We start from the raw sequence: 25,796 nt of genomic DNA on the forward strand, positions 1-25,796 counted from the left end.
ACCCCTACCTGCCCGGACTGAGCCCTCCCACCTCCTGGGGTGGCTGAAGCCACCACCTCCTCCCCTCACCTGTGGCCTGGACCTCTTTGAAGGACTCAGGATTGGAGAAGGGTCAGGGACTAAAAAGTAAAGCTTTTGAAGTGGTGGTTTCTACCAGGGCCACTCCAGACACTGGTTTGTGAGCACTCGGAGTGTTCTGGGTATCAGGGCCTTCCCTGGTTCCAGCCAGACTCCTCACCAGGACCACAGGATCCTCATGGTCTGGCCTCCCCACCAATACTTCCCCCCTCTCCTGGCCACCCTCCTCCTCTCCTTGCTGTGTGACCAGCAGACCAGGCTTGCTCCTACCTCAGGGCCTGTGCACCTGCCACTCTGCTGGCTATGCTGCTCTCCCCATCTCTGTGTGGGCCTCCTTCACCACCTTTAGGACTTGTCCAGATGCCAGGTTCTTCCTGTGGCCTCCTGACCCCCAGTGTGATACTGCTGCCCCACATTTCCTCTCTTGCTTTATTTTCCTTTGTAGAACTTCATGCCATCTGCCAAATAGCTTTTATTTGTTTACCTTGTTTGCTGTCTGTCTCCCTCCTGGAATGCAGACTCCTCTTTCTGGACCTGTCCTGCCACATCTGGGTCCCACGGCAGCAGTAGGGGTGGGGGCGAGTGGGTGCGTGGGGACCAGGAGGGATGGGTAGAGCCTGATGCAGAGTGAGTGCTCAGTAGTGGTGGTAGCCAGAATGGTCATGGAATTCTGCAGATGAGAAAACAGCTTCAGAGAGCTGATGTCCCTGTCCCAGAACTGTGGTGCTTGTTGGTGGCAGAGCTTTTGGCCTGATATCTGTCCGGCCCCTCCCTGGGGTGGAGCTCTTTATACCTGTGCCCTCCTTGCTTCAGGCTCCAAGCCTTGTTGTGTCGCTGGCACTTGGCGGCCTTCCAACTCAGCAGGTCCCATTGTGGATGGGAGCGGGAGCCGCCCAGGAGCGGGGCTGCTCAGATCCCAGCTGACCTTCCGGAGTTAGTGTACCCTTCTGCCTTCCTTCTTGGCCAGGGTGGTGGTGGGGGGTGGAGTGGTGAGGGAGGTATGGCAGGTGGGGGTGGGGGTAAGGGGCGTGGGAGTGGCTGGATAGTCAGAGTCTCCATTTCTTATCTAGTTAAGTGTCCCAGATTCCCACTGGCTGTTTGAGCTTTGTGTCAGTGTATGTCACCTCCCCTTTTTAATCTCTGTTTTGAACATGGGGGACACTCAGGTTTTAAAATTTTGAGAAATTAAAGCAACTTGCCATTATCAGCTTTAGTGCCATCCCGGTTGTAAAGAGAACCAGAATGCTTTCTGGTTGGCTGAGCAGTCATCCCTCCTCCCCTGGGTGTCCATCATCTCTGAAAAGACAGGACTGGTGGCCCCTTTGTGGAGAGCAGACAGGTTCCAGGGCTGGGCCTCTGCTAGGTGGGCTGGGGCATAGGCTCCCCTGGGGTGGGGGCAGCAAAGGGACTGGGTAATCTGAGGACCCCAGGACCAGAGCCCTTTGCAACCATCTCTGCTCCAACCTAAGGAGGTGTGGGGCTATAACATGACAGAGGCCCAAGGTCACATAGCTCTTCAGAGATGCAGCCTCCCTGCGGCCCCTCTGTCCCCTCGCCACAGCCTCCTTGCAAACTTGGCAGGGGGGGTTGGGGAGGAGAGCACAGAGGACAGGAAGATTGTTGATGGAGAGGCTGGCAGGATGAGGCAGGAGAGGTCAAGGAGGGTTGTGAGGTCCTGGCATGATCTCACCCCAGCCTGACCTCACCTCTGCCTGCCCTCACCACTGCCTGCCTGCCTCATTCCAGCTGCAGCCTGGGCTTCGAGCTGGCGGCTCCAGCCCTGCAATTCTCCAGCACTTAAAGCAAAAATAAACCACTGCCAGCAGCTGGTGTTCCGGGTGGTAGCAGCCGCGCCACCCCCCCTGCCCCGACCCTCTGCCTTGGGGCTCCTGGTTCCAGGCCAAGACCAGGCTTCCACTCTGGCCTGGGGTGGCTGGGGAGGGCTGAGGGGAGCTTGGCATGGCCCTGAGGGCAGTGGCCCCTGGAGAGGTCATGGGGAGGGCAAAGGCACAGTGGACACCTGGGCTCCATGCCAGGAGAGGAGGCCTCAAAAGTAGTTTAGGCCTGGGCCTCAGCCTTATGGAGGTAGTGCCTGCACAGGGCCTGGGCATTGCCAACTCAGGGGTCATGGCTTCCTATTTGGTCCTGAGGTTGGTCCCTTACATGCCACATGCCCCTGCCAAGCCTCTGGGCATCTCTTTGCTTTTGGGCTCCTCCATTACCTTGTCAGATAATCCTAGAGGTCTGGACTTGTCAAATGTGGGTGACACAGGCTCTGAGGATGTCAGGAGTTTACTTGTTGAGCACGTTCCTTGTGGAGGCTGAGGACATGGCAGGGCACAACCTCATGTTGGGGATGCTGACAGGTCTCAATGGGTGGGGTGGGATAGAATAAAAGAATAAACACACACCAACGTAATCATGGACTTTGTCATATTCTTTTGTTAATGATGACAGTTTTTAATTACAGGAGTGTTGCATGCTTGTGGTCATGTAGTCAAAACTGTAGAGATAGACTGACTCCTCAGATCCTGTCTTTCCCCCACAAGCTGTACATTCTCGAGGTGCCTGTCATTAGGGAACTGTCTGGATTATCTCAGTGCTCATGCAAACATGAATGTGTGCATGCAGGTATGTGAACATGCTAATGCACGTGTGCTTCCAGGTGCCTGCTGGGCCCCGGGTCCTGCCCACCTCCTTGGGCATGGCTTGAGGGCTGAGTCACAGAGTCTCTGGGTCACAGACTCTTGAGTGCACAGCACCACTGAAGTTCGTGAGCCATGGGTTCTTTGTAAAGTCTTAGCCACTTTGAGAAAGAACCTGACATGGCAGAATTGGTGTGTCTTAGTGCCAGGAGAAGTGTTGAGTCCTTCCCCGGTGCCTCCTCCCTCAGATCCTCTCGAGTGGACATGATGTAGCCCCCCTCCATCTCCAGGATGCTGGTTTGGAGCGTCTGGCAGGACCTGGGAGTCTGCAGTTGCTAACTGGGCCAGTAGCCTCGCCCCTGCCAGGGACTGCCCTGCTACAGGCAAGCCACCTGGGAAGGTCCCAACCCAGTCCTGTCCCCTGGGGCATCACAGAAGGGGAGGTGAGGTGCTGGATGCTTCTCCAGGTAAGGTCCTGCCTTCTCTGGCTTCATTTTTTGTGACCCCTGGGGCCAGATTGCTTGGTCCTTCAGTCTGCAGCCTGGGGCTGGCCTCTGTTTGGGATGGATCACTCCTGATTGTTTCTGAGCTTCTGCGTCTTGGTGCTCACACCTGCTGGTCTACCCATGTGCATTTTGTAACCTGGTTTGAAATGCATCAGGACAGCCCACCTTGTCTTGTCCAGGGACCCTGTTTTGGAAGGCATGCTAATGACTCCTGATGCCCTTCTCTCCAAGCCTCAGTTTCCCCACTCATGAAATGGGCATGAGCTCCATTCCCATGTCTGTTCTCTCCTCCCCTCTGGGCTTCAGCTCTGTGCAGGGCAGGGCGCGGCAGGGCAGCTTCCTGTCCTCCTTGCTCCCCCCTCTGCTGTGCAGCCGGAGGTTTAGCCCTGCCATTGGCTTGACCTGCTGGGCCTCAAGCTGTCGGCAGCACCTGCCCACCCAGAGCAGCCAGACCCCGCCCAGGCCCTGGGAGATTTGAGGACCACTGGAGAGGGTATCTCTGGGAACCCTTGGGGCATTCTCTGGGGCTGTGCAGTGGAAGAGACCCCACTGCCTTCCTGCCCTCCTCTGCCTAGATCCTGCCAGCACAACCTCTGAGCCCCCCATGGGTCCTGGCCAAGGTCCCACAGCAGATGCCTTGGCTCTGCTGCTCCAGGGCCCATGACCAGGCTCTGGGCCCCGTCCTGACCCCACTGCCCTCCTGGAGGCCTTGGGACCAGCTGCAGCTGAGTAGGGCTGCCCCAAATCAAGTGCGGGTGGGTAGGGAGGAGAGGAGGAGCATGGTGGACTGGAGCAGGAGTCCTGGGGACCTCAGTGCCCTCCTCTGTGACAGGAGAACACAGAGAAGATGGTTGAGTGAATCCACACTCCTGACACTGTGCCCGGGCCACTGTGGAAGGAGCCCTGGGTGGGACCAGTACCTGGGTTCAGGGAAAAAAGCAGCAGCCATGTGATGACCTATGGGGATGGGGGTTTGGAAGGACATCAGACCCCGAGTTACTCTCCTGCTGATGCGATAATAGATTGCCGCGTGGTGAGTGGCCCACAACACTACAGTTTTGCGTCCCCCAGCTCTGCAGTGAAGTGTGGGCAGGCTGGGCTCCTGTGGAGGCTCTGAGGGAGATGCCCTCCTGGCTTCTCTCCAGGTTCTGGGCACCCCTGGAGCTGTTGAGCACACCCCCCCCCACCCCCCCAGCCCCAGCTGTCTTCTGTGGCCTTTGCTCTTTGAGTTTCCCTTCCTCTTCAGAGACATTCGTGATTGCATTCTGGGCCCACCTTCTTCAGGATGACCTCATCTTCAGACCCTTCTCTTAATTACATTCTCAGAGACTCTTTATCCAAAGAAGATCACATTCACAGGTTCTGGGTGGAAACAACTTTTGGAGGACACCATTCGACCCATGATGACACCTGCTCAACCTGGGTCGGGTGCTTTGTATCTTGATTTTTTTTTTCTTTTAATAAAAATGCTCTTTTTAGCCATGCACTCTGGAGACACACACTCATGGGGTTAGATTGGTCTGTGGGAAGCTCTCCCAGCTACCATGTGCCTCAGTTTCCTCATCTGAGAAATGGAGATGTTAATGGTTCTTTCCTCCCCCTACCCCCATGGAGGGGTGTGAGAGATGACACCTTTTGTCATCACATCCATCAGCAAAGTGGTCTTGAACTCTAACTGGTATTTCTTGTAAGAGGCTGAATTTCCATTTAGTTAACCTGCCTCATGCTGATGCTCTCACTTCCTGGTCTCACCCAGCCTGGCCATTATTGACACGTTTGCTGTAATGCCTGCATGCTGCGGTCCTCCTACCCAGGCTTCTGACAGAAAGTTCTGGCCATGCCCAGTCAGAGTGGCTTTGATAGCTGTCTCCAACGAGTCACGTTGGTTTACAGCCCTCTTGACCCCCACCCACCCGCTGAGGCCCCAGTCCTGGTGGGAACAGTGGCACCCCTGCTCCTACCCTTCCCCTTGGAGGCATTCTTCCAGGCAAAGCATCTTGTATTTCATCTCTGGCAGCTGCAGGGAGGGTGTTTTCTTGACTCCATCCTTCCCTGGAGGTTGAATCCTTGGAATTGGGTGGGCTGCTCCTGCTTCATGCAGTTCCTTTCTCACCCTCTAGGTCTTCACAGCTGACCCCAGGGACAGGGAGTGGCTGTCCCATTTCACAGATGCCAAAACTGTGAAAACTGTAGGCTTGGGGAGGCCCCGCAGCAGCCAACCTGCTTCTGAGCATCCCTGTCTATGTCTTGAGCTGGAGAGTAGGGTCCTGTCTGCCTCTGGAGGAAGGGGTTGCGTTTTATTCCTGCTGGCCCTGGTCCCAGCCTCCGCATCCCTGTGGCCCCATGTCCCTCTGGAGCCCAGTGTACCTATGACTTGTGGGGCCCCGTGGCCGAGGGAGTCTTGGCCCTTCACGCCTTCCTGTGGCTCCCAGCTGCCGTCAGGGTATTTGGGGGCTTCAGTCAAGTGCACAGCCTGGTAGTGATCCTGGGTGTCGTTATTTCTCAGGACTCAGGAAGCAGTGTGACATCTTGGTGTGTCTTGGCACTCAAGTATAATAATGAAAATGACTATTTATTGGTGTCTGCTGGTGCCAGGCGCTGTGCTCTGTGCTTTCCCAAACATTATCTCATTTAATTTTCAAAATGTCCCAGCTGGGCAAGGAGTAGGGCTTGAGAGATGGGGCCACTGGGAAAGGCAGATGGCCAAGCTGGATTTGTAGCCAGATCAGGAGGCCTCACGAGGAGGCCTCAGTTACTTGGAGACATCTAGACTGTCAGGATGGTTGTCCAGCAGGTGCCTTTTCTGTGAAACATCTCTGGCTTGCAGTGGCATGGATCTGTGGGACTAGATTTAAGTGGGGCTGCTCCTCTATCCCTATTTGCTATGTGAGTTGAGACAAGCAGCGTCGTGTCTCTGAGCCTCACATACTCTTAGAAATGGGGCCAAATCTACTCTGTTTGAAGTGTGATTATGCTGTTAGGACTGTTTCATAATTCTAGATTACAGAGTGTCTGAGCCTGTCCATTTTAGATGAGACCAGGCGTGTTCAGGGTGGTATGGCTGAAGACCTGTCCATTTTCGAGGTGGGAAACTGAGGCCCTGAGACCAGGCGGACTGGTAGGGCTGATACCTGCCTGGAGTGACCTGAGGCCTTTTGTCCTGCTGTGATCTCAGCTACAGGGAATGGACTGCTCCATTCTGCCTCATTCTTACCACAGACCAGGCTGGGAGGCAGACCATTGGTCAAGAGCGCTGGGTGGTGGCACACCCAGGGAGAGGCAGTGGTCAGGGCCCTACTGGGCTCTCAAGGGAGGAGATCTCACCCCTCCCCCTTCTTCCTAGACAGAGAGGGTCTCCTTTCCATCTACCCCCAGGTATCTGTGGATATCAGGCTTTCCTCGAACATGCGAGTGCTGTGTGATGCCCCAGAATGGAGTGGTGACATCTTTGCTGCTTGGGAAGGCCACTGAGTTCAGATCACTTATTTGCTGGTTTGTTTAACTCTGGGGATCCCTGGTCCTCTGGGAAAGCAGCTTGGCTGAGCACAGGTCTCTGTGGAAGCCTGGGGTGCCATGGGGTGCTGTGGGGTGGGATGGCTTCTGGGGGAAGAGGGAGCCCCATGGGGGCCTGCTGTGGCACTTGTGCCCTCACAGGATCAGTGTTCAGCTCAGGGAAGCCCTTAGAGAGGCCCTAGGCAGAGAAATCCTGAGGCAACTGCCTCCTGAGTGTGTGCAGGGAGCAAGACTTCCAGGACATGAGCCCCAAATCCAGTTGTAGTTTGGACTGCTGGGGCAACCCATCAGCCTCCCAAACCCCTCTCCTTATAGATTCTGCTTCCGAGCTTGGGGTGCTGACTCTGTACCCTCTTCTTCCTGCTTACCACCCCTGACCTGTGCCCAGCTTTACCCCTCAAGGGGTCACATTGCCATCAGTGTGACCACCTGTTTCACTAAGAAAATCAAAGAGAGTTCCCGCTCCTGCCCTAAGCTACCCCCTCAGCCCCACTGTGTCCCCCTCATCCACAGGGCCCAGGCCTCTTGCCCACCAGAGGATCTTGCTGTCACCAGTCTCCCTCTCTCCCCTGAGCCCCCTCTGTACCCTGGTTGGAAATTATTTCCTCCTAAGCTGATCACTGGGACCCATGGTGGGGGCACCATGCCCAGGCCCCAAGACACACCGGGGGACAAAAGTTAGTCCTGATCCCCAGAGCTCCTGAGCCAATAGGTGACTGGCCATGGATTCCAAGGGAGAGGAACAGGCTCCTGGGGAGAGGCTGAGGCCTATGTGAGTCAGGATGGGAGCTGGCAAGGGCCTGGGGGGAGCCGCGTTGGGCTGGGCAGAGGTGGACGGTGGGAGCTGGGGCAGGGCAGGGGCAGGGAGGGAACAGATGCAGGGTGGAGGCATTGTTAGTGTGATTTGTTTCTTTATTTTAAAAATGAGCATCTCTTTCCTGCTCCCTGGCCTGTGGGTTGGCTGTGACTCTGGCTGAGAGGACTTGGCTTGGATCTGTCCCAGGCGTTAAAATTTCCTTCATGTGACTCCTCAAAAAAATGTTTTCTTTGAGGTGAAATTCATATGATGTAAACTTAACCATTTTTTTCTTTAACTTAACCAGTTTTAAAGTGGTTAGGGCACCAGCCACATGCACCAGGCTAGTGGGTTGGAACACAGCCTGGACCTGCTAATCAACAATGACAACAACAACAACAAATACCTGGGCCTTGTGGTGGGTGTCTATAGTGTCAGCTACTTGGGAAACTGAGGCAAGAGAATCGCTTGAGCCCAAGTTTTGAGGTTGCTGTGAGCTATGACGCCACAACACTCTACCGAGGGCGACACAGTAAGACTCTGTCTCAAAAAATAAATGAACGAATAAATAAATGCATAAATAAATGAATAAATAAATCAATGGAACAGTTCAGCAGCACTTAGTGCATCCGTCCTTAGTGCAACTCATCACCCCAGAGGGAAGCTGGCCCCCATCAGCAGCCACTCCTCCTCCCCTCCCCTAGTCCCTGGCAGTCACCATGCTCTGGCTTTGTGGATATTCTAATGTGGACATTTGGTGGAAGTGGAGCCTGACACTGTGACCTTCTGTGTCTGGTGTCCTGCATGAAGCATCAGGCGCACCCATGTGCTGCCCTGGAGCAGTGGGCACTTCCTTGCTGCCTGTGGCTGAATGGCAGATGTCCATCTTGTGGACATACCAACTCTGTCCCCTACTCCTCAGTCATGTACACTGGGGCTATTCCCGACTTGGTGGATGTGAACAGTGCTGCTGTGCATGTGTGTGCATGTTGTTTTTGTGGACACCTGTTTCCAGTTCTCTCCATGTACCTGGGAGTGAGTTGCCAGGGTGCAGTAGCTCCTTGAACCTTTGAGGGTTTTTTTCCAAGCCTGAAAGATGTCTCCCAATTCTGGAGTGCCCTCCCGGCCCCTGGCAGCCCTGCCTCCTTGACCCTGTGGACCACAGGCCAAAGCTGCCCCCACTCTGCCCTGCTGACCACAGTCTACAGCTACCCGTTTCTGCCCAGCTGACCAGAGGCCAAAGCTACCCCCTCTGCCCCGCCAACCACAGGCCACAGCTGCCCCCTGCTCTGCCCACTTGGCTGTCCCCTGGGATATCTCTGAGACATCAGGACAGGGTCACCAGCTGTCACCTCTGCCTGTCTGGCCCTGTGCCTTCCTGGGAATGCCTGCGGTGAGGCAGCAGGCCCAGGTCACTTCTTGTTCACGCTCTTCCCCTGCACACCAGCATTGCCCAGCAATGTGTGCCCATCTCGCCCAGGCCTTTCCATCGCCTGCCACCACGTGACATCTCCCTGGGGGATCCGTGGGCACCTGTGGGGCCAGACTTGGGCTCCTGCCCTCTCCAAACCTGCATCCCTCCCTGTCTCCTCACCCTGGAAGAAGGTTCACACTGAGGGGCCCCAGGCCTGCTTTGGCTATGGCGTGGGGGAAGGCCAAGCCTGGGTCCACCTTTGGCTGGGCTGCTTCCTGGCTGTGGATGTCAGTCACATGGCCACTGTGGGCCTGGGCTCCTCATCTGAAAAGTGGCTGCAAGAATGCTGGTCTCCCCACAGAATCCTGGCTGTGTTTGGGGTGCATCAGGGGATGTGTGCAAAGCGCTGGGAGTGGGGCCAGGGGGCTCTGAAGCAGCTTCCTCCCTCTCTCTTCCTGAGCTGCTGTGACTTCTGTGGGGAGCTTTCCAGGGTGTGGCTCAGAGCCTTTCCTAGACTCAGTGTCCCCAGATGCTAGTAGAAATAATAAGCTGCCAACTTGAGGTCCCAGTGAGGCCATGACTGCAGGGGTCCCGGAGGCCCCAGCATACAGCAGGTGAACAGCATGTGCCTACTTATGGGACTAGGACATAGGCAGGAGGGGCCTGGCTACCATAGTGGGGTGCACAGGCAGCCAGGAGACGGGGCCCTCTGCCTCCACTCCCCTAGGCTGCAGCTGCTCCAGGCAGGGGGGGTTTGAAGCCCAGCTGAGTCCCACCCCCTAATCACCCTGTGGTGCTGAGGGCCAGCAAGAGCCCTCACCAGGGCTATGGCAGGCAGCTGGGTTTGGAGGGGCTCCAAGCCACCTGGTCCCCTCGGCCTGGGATGCTGGTGCTAAGGAGAAGGGGGGTTTCATGAGTCCCACCCTCCCCACCACCCAGCATCCTCAGGGCATGGAGCTCAGCCTAGTGGGTTTAGAGGGTGGGGCCTGAGACTGGTTGTGTGGACGGGATTCTGCTAAGTGGCAGGTGGTTGTGGCCCTGGTGCTGGCTATAGGGCTGGAGTAGTATGGATGGGTGTAGATTGTGGAGACAGGTGGAAGGCCTGAAGGTGTGGGTCTGAAGGTGTGGGCAGGTGAAGGCCTGAAGGTGTGGGCAGTGCAAATGGGGTGGCCGTGGTTGTGTAACTACTGTGACCCCAGGGAGAGCACAGGCAGTGCAGATGTATCTGAGTTTCATAGGCAGGCAAGGAGGGTGTCATGTACAGACTCACAGATGCTGTGGGTGGGGGCAGGGTGCACAGATGTGGACAGTTGTACATGGGTCTGGGCATGTGAGGGGTGACTCTTAGTAGCCTCCATCCCCCCTTGCCCAACACCTACTTTCTGGGGAGAGGCAGAGGCTCCCCCAGGCCTAGGCTAGCATGTTAAGTCCATGTGCCTTCTGTTGTCTCCTGAGATAACCCTGCACAGCCCACCATACCCACTGTTCCTAACTGCAAGATTTTCCCTCTCTTACCTCTGTCCCCCTCAGCTCCTGGCTGGGAGAAGAGGGCTTCTGGGTCTTGGGAAAGGACATTTAGCAGAAGTTATGTTGCCTAGGGGTTTTATGGGTATTAATTGCTTTCATGTGATAGTCCTGGCTGTGTCCATATTCTTGTTATCCCATTTTATAGGTGAGACTACTGAGGCTCAGAGAGGTCGAAGGGATGTTCAGTGGCCCCAGTGCTCCTATGGACCACAGTCAAAGGGTCTGGCTCTGGCTGACAGGGAAGGCCCAGCTTTAGGCCCTGAAATAGTCTGACATTGAGGCTGCTGCATCCGGGGCTGGCCTTCATGTCTCTGCCCTGCAACATGTAGCCCTGCAGCTCTCCCTTCCTCCACTGCCTTGGTGGTTTTTTGTCTTGCTCATGGAGTTAGCACTTCTGATGGCCATTGGTCCAGGCTGGGCCCTGTACTGCCCCTCTGGGGGCCTCGTACCCCTATCTGGGCTACCTGCAAGTAGAGGGGGTAGAGCCCTGAGGGCAGGACAGAGGGCAGGCCCTGGGCCCTGAGGGCCCCTCCATTTCAGCCCATAACTAATTGCCAAACACCCATTCTTTGCCAGCCACTGGGCTTGTCTTATTTACCAACCCATGGCCCGCTTTACAGAGGAGGCCACAGAGGCCTGAAGTGCACAGTTCAATTCCACGGGTTTGATGCCAGCCCCCGGGACCCCCATCCTCCATGACCTGGCCCTTAACACCAGTAGGGCAGATACCTGGCCTATGGCCTAGAGCTGGGAACGTCCTCCCAGGGCCACTCATTTGAGCGTGTGGAGAACTCCAAGCTTGGGAATGGGGGGCACCACTCAGGACTGAGGGCAGTATTCCAATGGTCACTAGCATAGGCCTGTCCTACCCCACTCACAGGCCCCAGCAGAAGAGGCCCAGTGGAGCAAAGGGGTGGCATCTGAAGTCTGAAGCCACTGCCTTGTGCCTTAGTTTTCTCCTCTGTAGAATTATAACCTCTACCTCATAGGGCTTTCATGAGGCGCAGACAGGAAACCAGGTATGTCACATACCACATAATGATGTTTAAGGCGCTGACGGACTGAATATCTGATGGTGCTACCAGAAGACTGTAAAGAAGTTGCCTTAAACAGGTATATTGCTCTTTATTTTCTTATTGCTTTATCTTGTGCTGTTTCCTTACCTTTTCTGTGTTAGATGCATGGGTGTTTAGCGTTGTGTTCCTGGTGTCTACCAGGCTCAGTACATTCACATGTGCAGAGTTGTAACGCAGGAGCAGTAGGCCACACTGGGTAGCCGAGGCATGTGGGAGGTAGTGCCGTCTAGGTCTGTCAGTGTGCTCTGTGATGTCTGTGTGACAGCTCTGCTTGAGAAACGTTTCTTACAACATGTCTGCTGCACCCCCAGGGTCTGGCACAGAAGTTATGATGAAATGATGATCAGAGGGACAGTGATAATATATTTTTATGCCAGGCATAGCTCTAAGCTTTTTATGAACTGATAAATCCTCACATCAGTCACATCTTAGTGCCCCCATGCTAAAGATGGGGAAACTGAGGCAGAGAGGTGCAATGACTTGTCCAAGATCTTGCCTCAGCTGAGTGGCAGAGGTTGCATGGTGGTCAGAAGAGAGGGAAAGGGAGTTTGGGGTTTGACTGAAGCAAGGAGGTGGCTGGAGCCTCTCCACTTGGTGATCAGGGCTGCTCCCAGGAGTGGTCTTCTCTGTCTTGCCCTGCTGTGCAACTCAGGAGTGGCCTGTCCTCTGAGCCCAGGCTGTTCTCTGGTACAGCTGGGCCACGGTCCTGCTGTACTTACTGGGCCTGGTGTGGTGGCTGCTTTGGGCCTTTGCAGGGCAGGTTGAGGCTGGAGGTTACTCAGAGGTGCCTGCTGCCCTGGCTTTGGAGTTAGAATGGGGGTGAGGGGCTGGCTTGGCTCTCTAGTGCATGCTAGAGGGACAGGTACACAGGACTGTCCCTCTAGTGCTGAGGCTGAAACCAGGTCCTGTGTACACCTGGACTCCCTGTTGTCTCCACAGCCCTGCAAGAAACCTGCAGCTGGTAGGCAGGGAAACTGAGGCATAGGGAAGGGTAGCTGGGAACCTGAGAGGATGCAGCCAAGCCCACAGTGTTTAAGCAGCACCCCACCACCTCTCTGCAGATGTGTGTGATGACTGCAGCAACTATTTGCTGGGCGATGTCTTGTGTAGGCCTGTGTGTGCAGAGTCTTTCTGAGAGCTGCTGGCTCCCCTTCTCTGCATGAAGGTGCTGAACTCAGAGGGTGACTTTCTTGTGCAGGATGGGGCTCCTGCCACTTCAGTTCCCACCAGTCTCAGGAGAAGCCAGCCCAGGGGTGGCCACGGGGTCCCAGGAGTCCTCAGCCCAGTGTTGGTATAAGAGGGCCTGGCCCAGCCAGGAGAGGAATCCTTTTCTGGGAGGACAGTGATAGGAGGTCAGCACTGGGATTCAAGGGCCCTTCTTCTTGGTCACTGTCCTGACAGCTAAGACCCTGGAGTTACTTGAGGCCAAGCTGGGTCTCCACTCAATGTAGGGAGGGCTGGGTGTCAAATGTAAGGATCCCACTTGGCTGCAGCTTCAGGCATCCATGGGTACTGACTACTGGGGATATTCTCACTCCTGGACTGCTCCCTGACACAAGCAGGTGTTAGGAGGCTCTGGCTAGGGGTCATGGTTCAAGGCCGTCATTCAGGGCCTTGACTGGCTGTGCATCGGGCAAATGGCTGGCTTCTGTTCCTGGCTGTGTGGCCCTGGGCAAGTCTCTTTAGATCTCTGAGCCTTAGTTTTCTTATCTGACAAACAAGGGAGTGCCTACCTCATACACCTGCTTGAGGACTGAATTAGGGAAGCCATATCCTTGGCATTAAAGGCACAGGCTCTGGACCCACCTGCCTGGGCTTGTTTCCCAGCTGTGCCTCCTACAGTCTCCTTGCCATGTCACTTGGTGACTCTGGACCTCAGTTTCCTCTTGTGCTGAATGGAGATAACAGCAGAATCTTCCCTGTAGGGTTTTCTCAGGGCACAGGGAGGCGGTCAAGGTAACATCCCCATAACCATGATCAGAATTCCTGCCACAGGCCCTTGAGCAAGGGCCACAGCCTCTCATGCCTAAGAGCACTGCCTTGTGAGGGCTTTAGCTCCGCTGCCTGCAGGGAGTGGATCGCGAGCGGTTTGGTCCCAGTGCACTCTTGTCTGATGAAATATAAATAGCATGCGATGTTTTCGAGCAAGCTTAGGGAAGCGTCTGTGGGTCACCCTCCCTGCCTCGCTAAGGCTGATGATCTGGCCGTGGGGACAAGCAGGAGATGGGAGCTCCTGAATAAATCATTGCACGATCTGGGCTAATGCACCAGCCACGGGCAGCATGTGCAATTACTGCACTAATTGTCCAGAGAGGATGACTTTTGTGCGGGTGTGGTCCAGTGTCCCTGGGTTTGCAGAATGCCTGTTGTCTGAGGTTTGGAGACTCTGGGAGCAGGCTCTCCCCTCAGCCGGCAGATCCACACTTATTGTCTCTGACATGGGCTCCCTAGGCCTTGGAAAGGGACCCTATGCCTGGGGACTCAGCCAGCCAGGTCTGACACTGGGCCTCTGACCTGTGCTCTGGCTCTAGCAGCCTTCAGCTGGGGCAGGGATGGGGCAGGCATGGGGGGTGGCACACAAGGAGGGTGGCACAGAGAGCTGTGAGCAGAGTCTGGGGCTGAGCCTGGCCCCTCCCAACCCTCCCATCTCCTTTCCTTCATGGGCCCTTTGTTCTCAGTGGTTTGGTTTTTTTCTTTTTCTTTTGAACCAAGGCTGTCCCAGACTTAGTCACTCCTGCCCTGTTGCCAAGGTGACCAGCCACTGCCAGGTTTTGAGTGAGGGACATAGCCTTGGACATGGGTGTGTGTGTGTCCATGCTATGTACACACAAGTGCAAGAACAGGCATGGAGAGACCCCCGGTGTGTAGCCCTGCACGCATGTGGACACAGCTGGGTTGTCGGAGGAAGGACATAGGCTCACATGTCCTTGTGCACCGACCCGTGTACACCTGAGAGGGAGCTCGCCGGTATGCACAGCACTCCATTGGCACCCTAGGCTCCCTACCAAGAACCTTCTCTGGTCACCAGAGCCACTGGAATGTGTAGCCAAGGGAATAATGCACTGGGCCCTGCCCAGCAGTCCTGGTCAGCCAGTTGAGTCCTAGCACCAGGATAGACCTGCTACAGCCCCCCCACTGCCCTCAGTACCTTGGGCCATCCCTCTAAGGGACTCCTTTGCCCCTCAGGGAATAACTCTGAGGGACATTCTCCTGGAGCCCAGGAGCCCCTGATAGTGGCCTGCCACTGTGTTAGGTGGAGCCTGTGGTAGTGGTAGTGGCCTGCCCACTGTGGTAGGTGGAGCCCATGGTAGTGGCCTGTCCACCATGGTAGGTGGAGCCCATGGTAGTGACTTGCCTGTGGTAGTGGTAGTGGCCTGTCCACTGTGGTAGGTGGAGCTCATAGTAGTGACCTGCCTATGGTAGTGACCGTGGCCTGTCCACTGTGGTAGGTGGAGCCCATGGTAGTGGCCTGTCCACCATGGTAAGTGGAGCCCATGGTAGTGACTTGCCTGTGGTAGTGGAAGTGGCCCGCCCACTGTGGTAGGTGGAGCCCATGGTAGTGACCTGTCTGTAGTAGTGGTAGTGGCCTGCCCACTGTAGTAGGTGGAGGCCATGTGGTAGGTGACCTGTCTGTGGTAGTGGTAGTGGTAGTGGCCTGCCCACTGTGGTAGGTGGAGCTCATAGTAGTGACCTGCCTGTGGTAGTGGTAGTGGCCTGCCCACTGTGGTAGGTGGAGCCCATGGTAGTGGCCTGTCCACCATGGTAGGTGGAGCCCGTGGTAGTGGCCTGCCCACTGTGGTAGGTGGAGCCCATGGTAGTGACCTGCCTGTGGTATTGGTAGTGACCTGCCCACCAACACAGACATTACTGGCTGCTGCCCTGTGCCATCTCAAATCTCTACTCCTCTTCTAGTGCTTCCTGGGGTCACCTCCCATGTAAGCTACCTGCTTCCAAATCCTGAGTCAGGGTCTGTTTCTGGAGAAAGGCATGTCCCTGCACCGAGGTCTGGTTCTATGCACAAACCTGGACACGTGCCTGGCAAAGATGTGTCACAGAGCCACGGCAGCCAGAGCAGGAGAGTGCACGGTGTGTCATGCTTGGCAGTGTGTGGGGACTAGCATTATCAGTCTCACACACTGTACCAGGGAGGCCACATGACTAGGTCCATCTTACAGATATGGAAACTGAGGCAAGGCTTAATCCTATAAAAGTGTGCCTTGAATGAAGGGCAGCCAGAACAGAAAGAGGATTGTCCAGTTATAGGAAAAATTTAGGCCCCCATACCCCTCCCCTGCAGATGCTGGTGTGAGGAAGGAGGAAGCAGCTTCATTATTATTATTACTTTTTGGAGACAGAGTTCTACTCTGTTACCCAGGCTGCAGTGCTGTGGTGTCATCATGGCTCACTGTAGTCTTGAACTCCTGGCCTCAGACAATCTTCCCACCCCAGCTGCCCAAGTAGCTGGGACTCCAGGCACATGCCATCATACCTGGCTAATTTTTCTTTTTTTTTTTATAGACGGGGTCTTGTTTTATTGCCCAGGCTGGCTCATCCACCTTCAGACCCTGTAGGATGTAGCTGGTGTTACTGGTGTCCCCCATGCCTTGTTTCTGGCTGCGCACCCCAGCAACTGGGCACACATGACCTGTCTGGGGCACCCAGGCCCAAGTGCTGACTGATCATATTGCCTTGGGCCACTGGGTTCCCTTTCTGACAAGAAAGAGGATTGCCCAGTTATAGGAAAAATTGTGCAAATAGTGGGCACATGATAGCAGCTCCTTCTTCCTTCTCCAGGAATGACAAAGCTTGCCCTGGGTCTCTCAGTGGTCAACCCACCGGCTCTCAGCAGACACCTGCTGGTCACACCCCTGCTCTAGCACAAATGCCCCAAACCTATCTCCTCCTCCTAGAACCAGGCTCAGAGCGGGGCCCTGGCTCAAAATTACAGAGACAACGGACCCCTGCACACAGCCTGGGCCCTGGCAGCCCCTGCCTCCCCACAGGAACAGTTAGGTGCCATCTGAGGGGTGGGGAGAGAGACAGATGGGAGCCAGGTGGTCAGGGAAGGCTTCCTGAGGGGGTGGTCCAAGCCAGGCCTGGACAGGTAGTGGTTTCACCCGGAGATACTGGGGCTAACATGTGTGGTCAAGTCCTGGGTTGATGTTCCTATAGCCCTGGAAGTCCTGAATTCCCACCCTGGCTCCACTGGGGACCTGCTGTGTGGCCCTGGGCAGGGTGCTCACCCCCTCTGAGTCCCAGTTTCTTGCCTCTATGAAAAGGAACAATAGCATGAATGGAAGTGGCTGCGTCACAGTGTCGGGTGTCCCTGAGGCACAGCGGGTGCGCAGTCCCAGTTTACTGGGGTAGGAAAGGCGTGCGTGACAATAAGAGGTCAGTGCCAGGCAGTGTGGGGACAGCTCGCCATGCTCTAGCTGTCTGTGCCCTTCCCTGTGCCCTGAGATGCTTCCTCAGGTTCACATCCCTGGCCTGGGCTCCCAGAACTCTAAGCCTGTGACTGTGGGTTTGAACTGGGAGATCATGGGTGGGTCATAGTCCCAGACAGATGCAACCTGGGGAACAGGCCCCCTGCCATCCATGCTGCCAGCTGTCAGCAGACCTCACCCCTCCCATTCCCATCCTCCCTGCTCTGCCCCCTCTCTGCCAGCCCTGCTTCCTGTTCCCAGCCCTGCCTCTCTCCTGCCAAGCCTGGGCTCTCTCCTCCCGACAGTCAAACAGCACCTCCTGCAGCCCGGATCTTCTGTAGTTATACCGTTTCTGGAGCGTCTGTCTCCCTCTGTCTGCAGAAACAAGGAGCAGGGTTTCCAGCCTCCGCACTGCCTGCACCCTGCTCAGGCAGACTCAGTGCTCAGGAAAGACTTTTTTGCAGAATGAATGGATTAATGGATGAATGGAAGAATAGTCAGATAATGGATGGAGGGCCCAGGCTGCCCTGCACTTGCCCAGCCAGGCCCTGGTCCCTGACATTCAGCCCTCCTTCCTCCTGAGCCAGAGTGCTGAGCTGGTCCTGTGTAGGGGATGCCTTTAACATGACATCCACTTTATCAGAATAACATGTTTGCATGCAGAGAGAACCCACACAGGGCTACAAAGGAAACCAGGAATGTTGAAACACTTATCAAAATGTTATTTTAAAATGTGCGATACAGCAACTCACACACAGTTGTCTCGTTGCCTTAAGTTTCAATATTGGGCGAAGCCTCTGGGTCAGGTGCTTTGGGAGGGGAGAGTAAGTCTGTCTCCTTGGGGGTCCTAGGGGACCCCACAGAGAGGCTGGGAGAGGGCACATTACTGTTTTTCCTGTGGGGCCTTAGAGCCCTTGGTCCATCCCCTGGCCCTTCAGCAGGACCTCCTGGACTGTGCTCCTGCCCTGCACTGGGGGAGGAGGTATGTGGCAGGGGTCAACTGCACTCCATGGTCCCACCTGGCTGGAGTCCCCCCTGTTGCCTGGGGAAAGCTGGTATGTCCTGTCTTGTGGGCCTGAGGATGCCATTCCCTGCTGGACCACCTGCTGTGAGCAATTAATAAGGGAGGGAGGTGGGAGGCCTCTGGCCCCAGCCATGGCCTTCTAAGACAAGATGACCTGAGGCCCAGAAGGGGGGGGGGTGACAGGGTGAGGTCCTGCCTGCCATTTGGTGTTGCAGGCCTCAAGGGCAGTCTTGGGGCACAGGGGCAGGATCCTGGCTCCCAATCCTCTCCTGAACCTCTTCCGGGAACCTGGCCTCAGGGTCCTGTGGGGCAATATGACCCAGGCCCCACCCTCAGGAGCCCTGCCCTGGTGGGGAAGGCTCAGAGGGATAAGTAGCTATACTCAGCGTAAGAGTGTGGGGGCTGGAGAATGGGTGCTGAAGGATGCATAGGAGTTTGAAGGAGAATGGGCAGAGAGGACCCTGGGTAAGGTGTCTGGGGTATGGCCAGGCCAGGGCGGGGAGTGGTTTCCTCTGATGGCTGACCCTGGGGTGTGGGTTGTCATCACCCCTGCTATGGAGAAAGGAGGCTGGACCACTGGCTATGTGTGTCCTCAGCCAAGTCCTCTGCCTTCTGAGCTGTTGGCGTCTCATTCTGCCATCCGTTTGCTATCCCTGCCTTCCTTGCCCTCCCCTCTCTGTTCCTTAAACATACAGAGCAACATCCTAGTTTGAAGGCCATGGTCCTTCCAGTTCCCACATCCAGGAATATGCTCGTGGCACATTCTCTCCAATTAGGCCTCCAGGCAAATTTCCCCTGTTCAAAGATATCATTCCTGACCTCTAGAATAGTCCCCACCTGTCTCTGAAATTACTTGGGTTCTCTGTTTCCCAAAATGTTTTTGCACCTGTCTCCCCCACTCCACTGTGGCCAGCACAGTGTTCTCATGCGGTGGGGTGACTGGGATGGGGGCCGGGAGGGGCTCAGAAAGGACTTGCTGAGCAAGCCTAGTCCGCTAGTGTGATTCTAGACAGCAGAATCAGGCAGGGCCTGGGGGTGCTCCAGCAATCCCACCCTGTCTCATGGACTGCATCTCCAAGCTCAGCCTCTTGTCTCTGCCACGGTGACCCCAAAGGCCTCAAAGGTCTGTCAGGCCCTCCTCGGGGATTTTATGAAATAAGGCAAGATTTACAAAATGGAGAAGAAAAACAAACGAAGCTGAGGAAACAACTGTCATAAGTTTCCTGCAGTCAGAGTATGGGGTGGAAGTCTTCCCGCTGCCCTTGCCTAAGCAAGCCTCATGTTGGCCCAGCCCATTATGAAGAAATGCAGCCTTGGCCCCCCTGAGCTGGGAGCAAAGCGGCCTAGGGGGCTCTTTGGTGGCTGGAGCACAGAGGGACCAGAGGCATGGTACTTGAGTGCTAGGCCCAGCTCTGTGTCTCCTAGACTGGTGACCTTGGACATAGCTCCTCTCTGTGCCTCATTTCTTCCTCTGTCAAAGAAATTTGTGCCTCCTGGCTTGGGATGTTCTCTGATGAAGTGAGGAGAAGCCAATCATTCAGTTCCAGGGGCCCAAGAGGCATGCTGAGGGTGCTCAGAGAGGGGCAGGAGGAGACCCAGGGTGATCTTGGAGGGCTTCATGGAGGAGGCATCCCTCAAGCTTGGTGGATACATTGAGTTCTGAAAGTCAGAGGAAGGCATTCCATGGTGAGGGTCCAGACTCAGGCTCAGGCTCTGAGGTGTGGATATTTCCGGCACTTTGGGAGTTCAATCCTAGCCCTCTGCTCATTCCTACTATGTCCTTTTTCTTGTTGACTTATAAAGAACTCTTTATATGTTAGCCACATCAATCCTTTTATAACAAATATCTATTATTTACCTATTTTACTTCTGGTGGATTTTAATAAATAGCATCATAGACATTTTCATGTTGGCACATTTGCCAGGCTTTTCTTTGGTGGTGTGTCTGGGCCCAGGCTTCTTCTTGTCCCTCTGTCTTAGGACTTCCCTCTTCTGCATATGCTGGCTGCTCAGGAAATCTCTGAGACTCAAATTAAGTTGAAGCTTGAAAAATATATAGCTGTAAGAAAAATAGAATCTGTGGTGTCTTTGCTAATCAGGTTCCTCCCCATCATATCTGGACTGATCTCCAGAGTCCCCAGCATGAGGCAGGAGTTCAGAGCTATGATGAGGGGCTTGATGGGGACAACTCATCAAAACCCCATCACATCCCATCTAGTATTTATGAGATAAGTACTATGATTAGTCACCATTTTAGAGGTGAGAAAACTGGGGCTCAGGGAGGTTATGTGGCTTGCCCAAGGCCACACAGAAAGGGATGAAGGCAGGATTTTAATCCAGGCCATATTGTTCCAGAACTCTTACACTTTCAATCTCTTTTATGACTGTTGGGATCCCCACTACCCTTGAGATTAAGTTTAGGCTCACTAGTATGGCAGCCGAGGCCTGGGACGTCAGTCTCTTCCCCTGCCGATGCAGTGCCTTGGCCCCTGGTGTTCAGGCATGTATTCACCTTACCAGTGACTCAGGTGGTGGAGGTGTGCACCTGCCTTCCCCACAAACCCCAAGGTCTTTAGGATCCTGAGATGTCACAGCTGGAAGGGTCCCATGGACTGGATATGCCAGCTCCTGGTTTGCAGGCCAGAGCCAGGATACTCAGGCAGATACTCACTGCCTTCCCAGTGTTTGGGAAGTAGAGCTGAAATCTGCAAAGGATCTGCAGGCTGAGTATGGTCCGGGGGGCTCTGGCTCCTTCCTTGTGCTGCAGGTGGCCTCAGGCGGGGCTCTGCTCACTCCTGCTTGCTCTCCCTGCCTGCTTGAAGGAGGCCTCCTCACCCCTCTGCTGGGTTGGACACGTCGCCTTCTGCCCCTTGAGGCAGGTGCCCTCTGTGGCTGGAAACTGCAACTTCGAAAGGTCCCTGGTGTCCAGTGTGAAGCCTGGCACTGAATTGTCCCTCAAGAAGAGTGGACTGCAAGGGAGACCCAGAGAAGGACAGAGACCTGGACAGGCCACACAGCATGTTGGAGCAGAACCAGAAGGTCTATGAACCCCTCAAGACCCTCCAGGTTCCTCTTGCTCCTGGGACTCAGCTGAGCCTAGGGATAGGGTAATGTCTACAGCAGCCATCCTGGTGGAGGACACTGAGGGGCCCTGTCTCTGCTGCTCCCAGGGATTTGGGGCCAAGGACACCCTGTCTCCCCCCTGCCCCCACCCTCTGCAAAGGATGTTCTCAAGATAAAAATACCATCAGAAGCATTTGGTGTGACTGTCGTTCACCCTGATGGGGCCAGGACCTCCTGACCTGGCCTCACCTTGGGGCTCACATAGTGGATGTGTGTCCTTTCTGGCCACTCGGGGCAGACTATCCCTGGTGTTGATCCTTCCAGCCACCACTTTCAGAGTGCCCCCTGTGGGCGTGGCCTGTCCCAGTCATAGAGGAAGGAGGCAGCCAAGTACCTTCCCTGGGGAGCTTGAGCTTCTTGTGGTTGTTTAGGCAGCTTCTGAGGACCTCTGCCAGGCCATGTGGGTGGCTCAGGCATGGCCAGCTTCTGTCCTGCAGGGAAGCTGGCTGCATGGGTGTCAGAGCCTGAAAGCCCCCCACAGAGGACACCAGGGGACCCTAGCTACAGTGTGGGCTCTGTATGCCAACACCAGAGACAGGACCTTATGCTCAGATGGGGGTATGAGGCCGAGGGAAGGGCCCCTAGTGAGCTATGGGGTGGCGGGACCCCTCTAGGGAAGGATATCAACTGTCACCTTCTGGAGCCCTGCTGGGGCCAGGTCCTGTGCCCTGTACATACTTCCTGTCACCATGTTTAGTTTCACGGCACAAACTCCAGGAGGCCAGGTGGGTGTCACCAACCTCATGTTTCAGAGGAAGCTGAGCTTCAATACGGGGTGGCGACTTGCCCTGCCCCTGGGCAGTCCCAGCCCCAGCCTTGGCCAACAGGTTTGGCACTAGGGAAGTGTAGGGGTTTGCCTAGCTCTCCCGCCCTTGCTGGAGGCTGTGGGTCAGCCCACACTGTGGGTCAGACCCATGCGTGAGTGGATGGATGGATGAGTGGGAGGGGGACCCCAGCTTTCCCCCTCTGTCATGGGGAAGAGTTGCCTCTGCACACTCTGCCATCCTACCGAGAACTGTGACCGTCACACAGGAAAGCGATTGGTGGACTTGGAAGGGGTAAAACCATGCTGTGGGCAACTGTGACCATTGCAGATGGCAGGAGAAGCAGGGACAGGGCATCCAGAAAGCTGGGCTCTCACCTCCAGGTCCCTGAGATCTTGGGAAAGTCACTTCACTGCTCTGAATCTCAGTTTCCCCCTGTATAGAGTGAAGCTGATTTTGTCTCCCTCATAGGTGACAGCAAATCCTGTGGGATTTGTGGGTCTGGGAAGGCCCCCTCCAGGAATAGTGAATGAGGATGGAGGTTGGAAGAGCCCTGGGCAGGATGTGGGAGGGGCTGCTGGCTGCACCTCTCATCCCCCATTGCCCTGTGGAAACACCCTATCTCCTCTGCCCAGAGTTCCAGCCTGGGTGAGCAGGGCTGTGAGGGTGGGGGCACTGAGGCCAGCTGCTGGGTGCACGGGGGCAGGGCATGGGCTCAACTCCCTGCCATGGAGATGTCCCTCTGTGTGACAGTTTGTGATGGGACTTCTGGTCAGTTTTGAGAGCCAAAGGGCAGAGCAAAGGCAAGCGTGGGCCACGGCAGCTGCTGAGGGAGTGATGAGGGAAGGGAGGCAGGGGCTGAGTACTGGGGGTGGAGAATGAAGAGGGCCTAAGGGCCCACTGGAGACCAGACAGGATCCCTTACAATGGAAGCTCAGAGCTCTTCTGTGCCTCATTTCTTCCTGGGGAAGTGACTCACCTCAGGCCACACAGCTTGTGAGGGACGGAGCTGGGAATTGAACTCAGATCTGTGTGCCTCTAAACCACTGTCGCCTACCATAGGAGGCTTATGATGTAGAGGTGACTCACCAAGTTTCCTTAATCCCAGCCAGAAAAGCCAGTGTGAAAAACTTGCCTTGGCTGTAACTTTGCAAAGGGTGGCACCCCATGGACTCAGAAGCTGGGAGGTAGAAAGGTGAGAAGCATCTTGAGGTAGCTTGCATCTACCTCCAGAGTGTCTCAGCCCTTTCCCACCATCCTCTCCTCTGACTCTCACAGGACACTGGAGAAGATGGTAGGGAGCCTCTTTCACAGATGGGAGAGTTGAATCTTGGGGATTATAGGATTATTGTAGGGTCATGTATATGTGTTCAAGGCAAATCTCTGGCAAATTATTGATTGCTACACATCCATGTGCACACCCACTCATCTATCTAGTCATCTGTTCCATTCACCCAAACACTTCATCCATCCATCTATCCACTTATCATCCACCCTACCACCTCTCTATCCCTCTATCCATTCATCTGCCCATCCCTCCTCCCATCCCCCATCTACTCATTTACCCACATACCCATTTACATTCCTCCCTACATCCATTCATTCATCCATTAATCCATCTATCCTCCTTTCCACTCATCCACCCACTCATCCATTAATATACCCATTCATCCATCCTTCTACTCATGCATCCATCTGTCCACCCGCTCATCCATTCATCTACCCATACAACTGTCTATTCATCCATCCATCCACCTACCTTCCCATCCATCTGACTGTCCATCCATCCATCCCTTCATCCACTCATCTATCAGTCCGTCCATCCATCCATCCATCCATCCACCCACCCACTCATGCATCCATCCACTCATGCATTCACATTCATCCTTCTGTCCATCTATCTGTCCATCCATCCATCCATCCATCCACTCATGCATCCATCCATCCACCCAACCATCCATCTACCCATCCACTCATATGCCCACCCACCTGTCCATCTCCCCAGCTGTCTACAGGTGGCTCTAGGGTTGGCATTGGGAAGGCTCTACAGGTGGTAGCTAAGATGAGGGCTCAAGTTCATTTGTGACCATAGGAGAATTACATTATCTACCTCTCTGGAATGGGAATAGCAATAGTTCCAACCTTGTGGGGTTGTAAGGATTACATGAGATGATGTATATAAAACACCTATGATAGTGTTTGGCATGCAGTAAGCACTGAATAGTTGTCAGGTGTTATTTTGTTTGAAGACCTATCTTGTTCTGCCCTTCTCTGGATCTAGATGTTTGTTCTGGACCTGGCTTGGGTCCCACAAAGGTGTGGGGCATCAGAGGTGCAGGGTGAGGTCCCTCCACCTCCCGTGGGGCTCCAGAAGAAGTAAGCAGAAATGAGGGTTCATGTGGAAATGTCTTACTTCTGAAGAGCAGCACCGTCTACAGTAACGTGGCTTTGCTCTGTTAACTTTAGGATATTCTAATGTCTGGATCCTCTCCAGCTGGTGCCTGGGAAATGGCAGTCACTGCTAATTCAGCCTTGAAGACAGTCACTTGCCTGCTCAGCACCATTACTTAGAAGGTAAAATTCAAGAGGTAAGATTGAAGTCACTGATGTGCACCTATGCATCTAGTCATCCTTCCACCAAGCATCTACACAGCCATACGTCCTCCTGTCCAGCCCATCTATCCATTACCTTTGCATCTAGCCATCCTTCCACCAAACATCTACACAGCCACACATCCTTCTGTCCAGCACATCCATCCATTACCCAACCCGTTCATCTGCTCAGCCATTCATCCACCCACACCTCACCCACCTAACCCATCCATCTATCTGGTCACTCCCATCCATCCACTCACCCACTCATCTCTTAGCCCAATTTATCTATCCATCTGCTTGACCACCCACTTGTGCATTTATCTGTGTCCTCATTCATTGTTCCACCCTTTTCCTCATCTATCCCTCTGTTCAGGTGCTTAGTCTTTTATCCTTTTATCTGGTCAGGGAGCATTTCCTGGGTGTCCCTTCTTTGCCAGGACCTGCACCAGCCTTTCTGGGCCTCTGAGGTTGGCCAGAGATGGGGCCTGGATAAGATCAACTCTTGTATTTAGAAAGTAGCTTCTGGCCCTATCAGGAAAAGCCCAGGCCTAGAGAATTCTAAAGGGCTTTGAGGAGGAGGAGGAGGGGGAGAAGGGGGCTGGTGGTGTTGTCGGGTATCTAGGAAGGAAGCTGGGGTTTGGGGCCTTGGCCCCATGGGGGGGGTCCTAGGGGAGAAAGGATCTAGTGCAAGTTGCTTAGTGGGAGGTGATCCAAGGAAGTAAGGAAGTGAGAAAGGGAGGAGGGAACCAATAAAGGGCACACTGCTGATATGTCTACTGCTGGAGCCAGCTGGACTGTGGACCCTGGGGCCAGGAGATGGCGCAGAACCTGGCCATGGAGTTGTCCCATCTAAGGGGCAGTTTGCTGGGCCCTTATCCACCTGCTCCTTTCTGTCATTAACAGAAGGCTGACCAACTGCCCTCTGCATGGCAGAGTGTCCTCCAGTGGCCAGAGAGAGCTTCTGGGTAGAAGACACTGGTGTTGGCTGTCGGAATTGGGGCTGGTAGTGAGGGCTGGATATGAGCAGACCCTGGCCACCTGTCCCCTACACACACTAGCATGTCACTGCTGTTGCTCTCCTGCAGCCTAGCCTGGGCTTGGCACTGCATTGATCTCAAATGTTTGCAGGCCACAGTGATGGCAGAGGCTGTCCGAGCCTCTGGCAGGTGGAGTTTGGCCTGGAAGGGTGGCTCTGTCTCGCTCCCCAACTGGCAGTGCCCCTCCTCGCTGTCCCCACATGCCCATCCTGGCCTCACTGTGGTCCCACAGTCTGGGCAGAGCCTGGCACAAAGGACCACCGTGCACCCTGCAG

At 55.0% G+C, this 25,796-nt stretch overlaps 2 protein-coding genes across 7 annotated transcripts in view; one reads left to right on the top strand and one right to left on the bottom strand.

Moving 5' to 3' along the window:
• LOC128566373 (glutamate dehydrogenase 1, mitochondrial-like) overlaps positions 1 to 25,796 on the bottom strand; it is a 263,695-nt gene that overhangs the window by 209,216 nt on the left and 28,683 nt on the right.
• Positions 1 to 25,796, top strand: part of KCNJ12 (potassium inwardly rectifying channel subfamily J member 12) — a 38,917-nt gene that overhangs the window by 4,449 nt on the left and 8,672 nt on the right. The window contains exons 2-3 of one of the 6 annotated variants that reach the window (XM_053563233.1): positions 2,972 to 3,190; positions 24,356 to 24,477. The exons of 1 other annotated variant lie outside the window; for it this stretch is intronic. The gene's annotated coding sequence lies outside the window, so the exon portion shown is untranslated. Of the gene's footprint in view, positions 1 to 2,971; positions 3,191 to 24,353; positions 24,478 to 25,796 lie in introns of those variants that run through there. 4 more of the 6 variants (XM_053563237.1, XM_053563232.1, XM_053563236.1 and 1 more) reach the window with 4 other exon arrangements.

This window comes from Nycticebus coucang, chromosome 15 (genome assembly GCF_027406575.1).
Source record: "Nycticebus coucang isolate mNycCou1 chromosome 15, mNycCou1.pri, whole genome shotgun sequence".
Taxonomy (NCBI): Eukaryota; Metazoa; Chordata; class Mammalia; order Primates; family Lorisidae; genus Nycticebus; species Nycticebus coucang.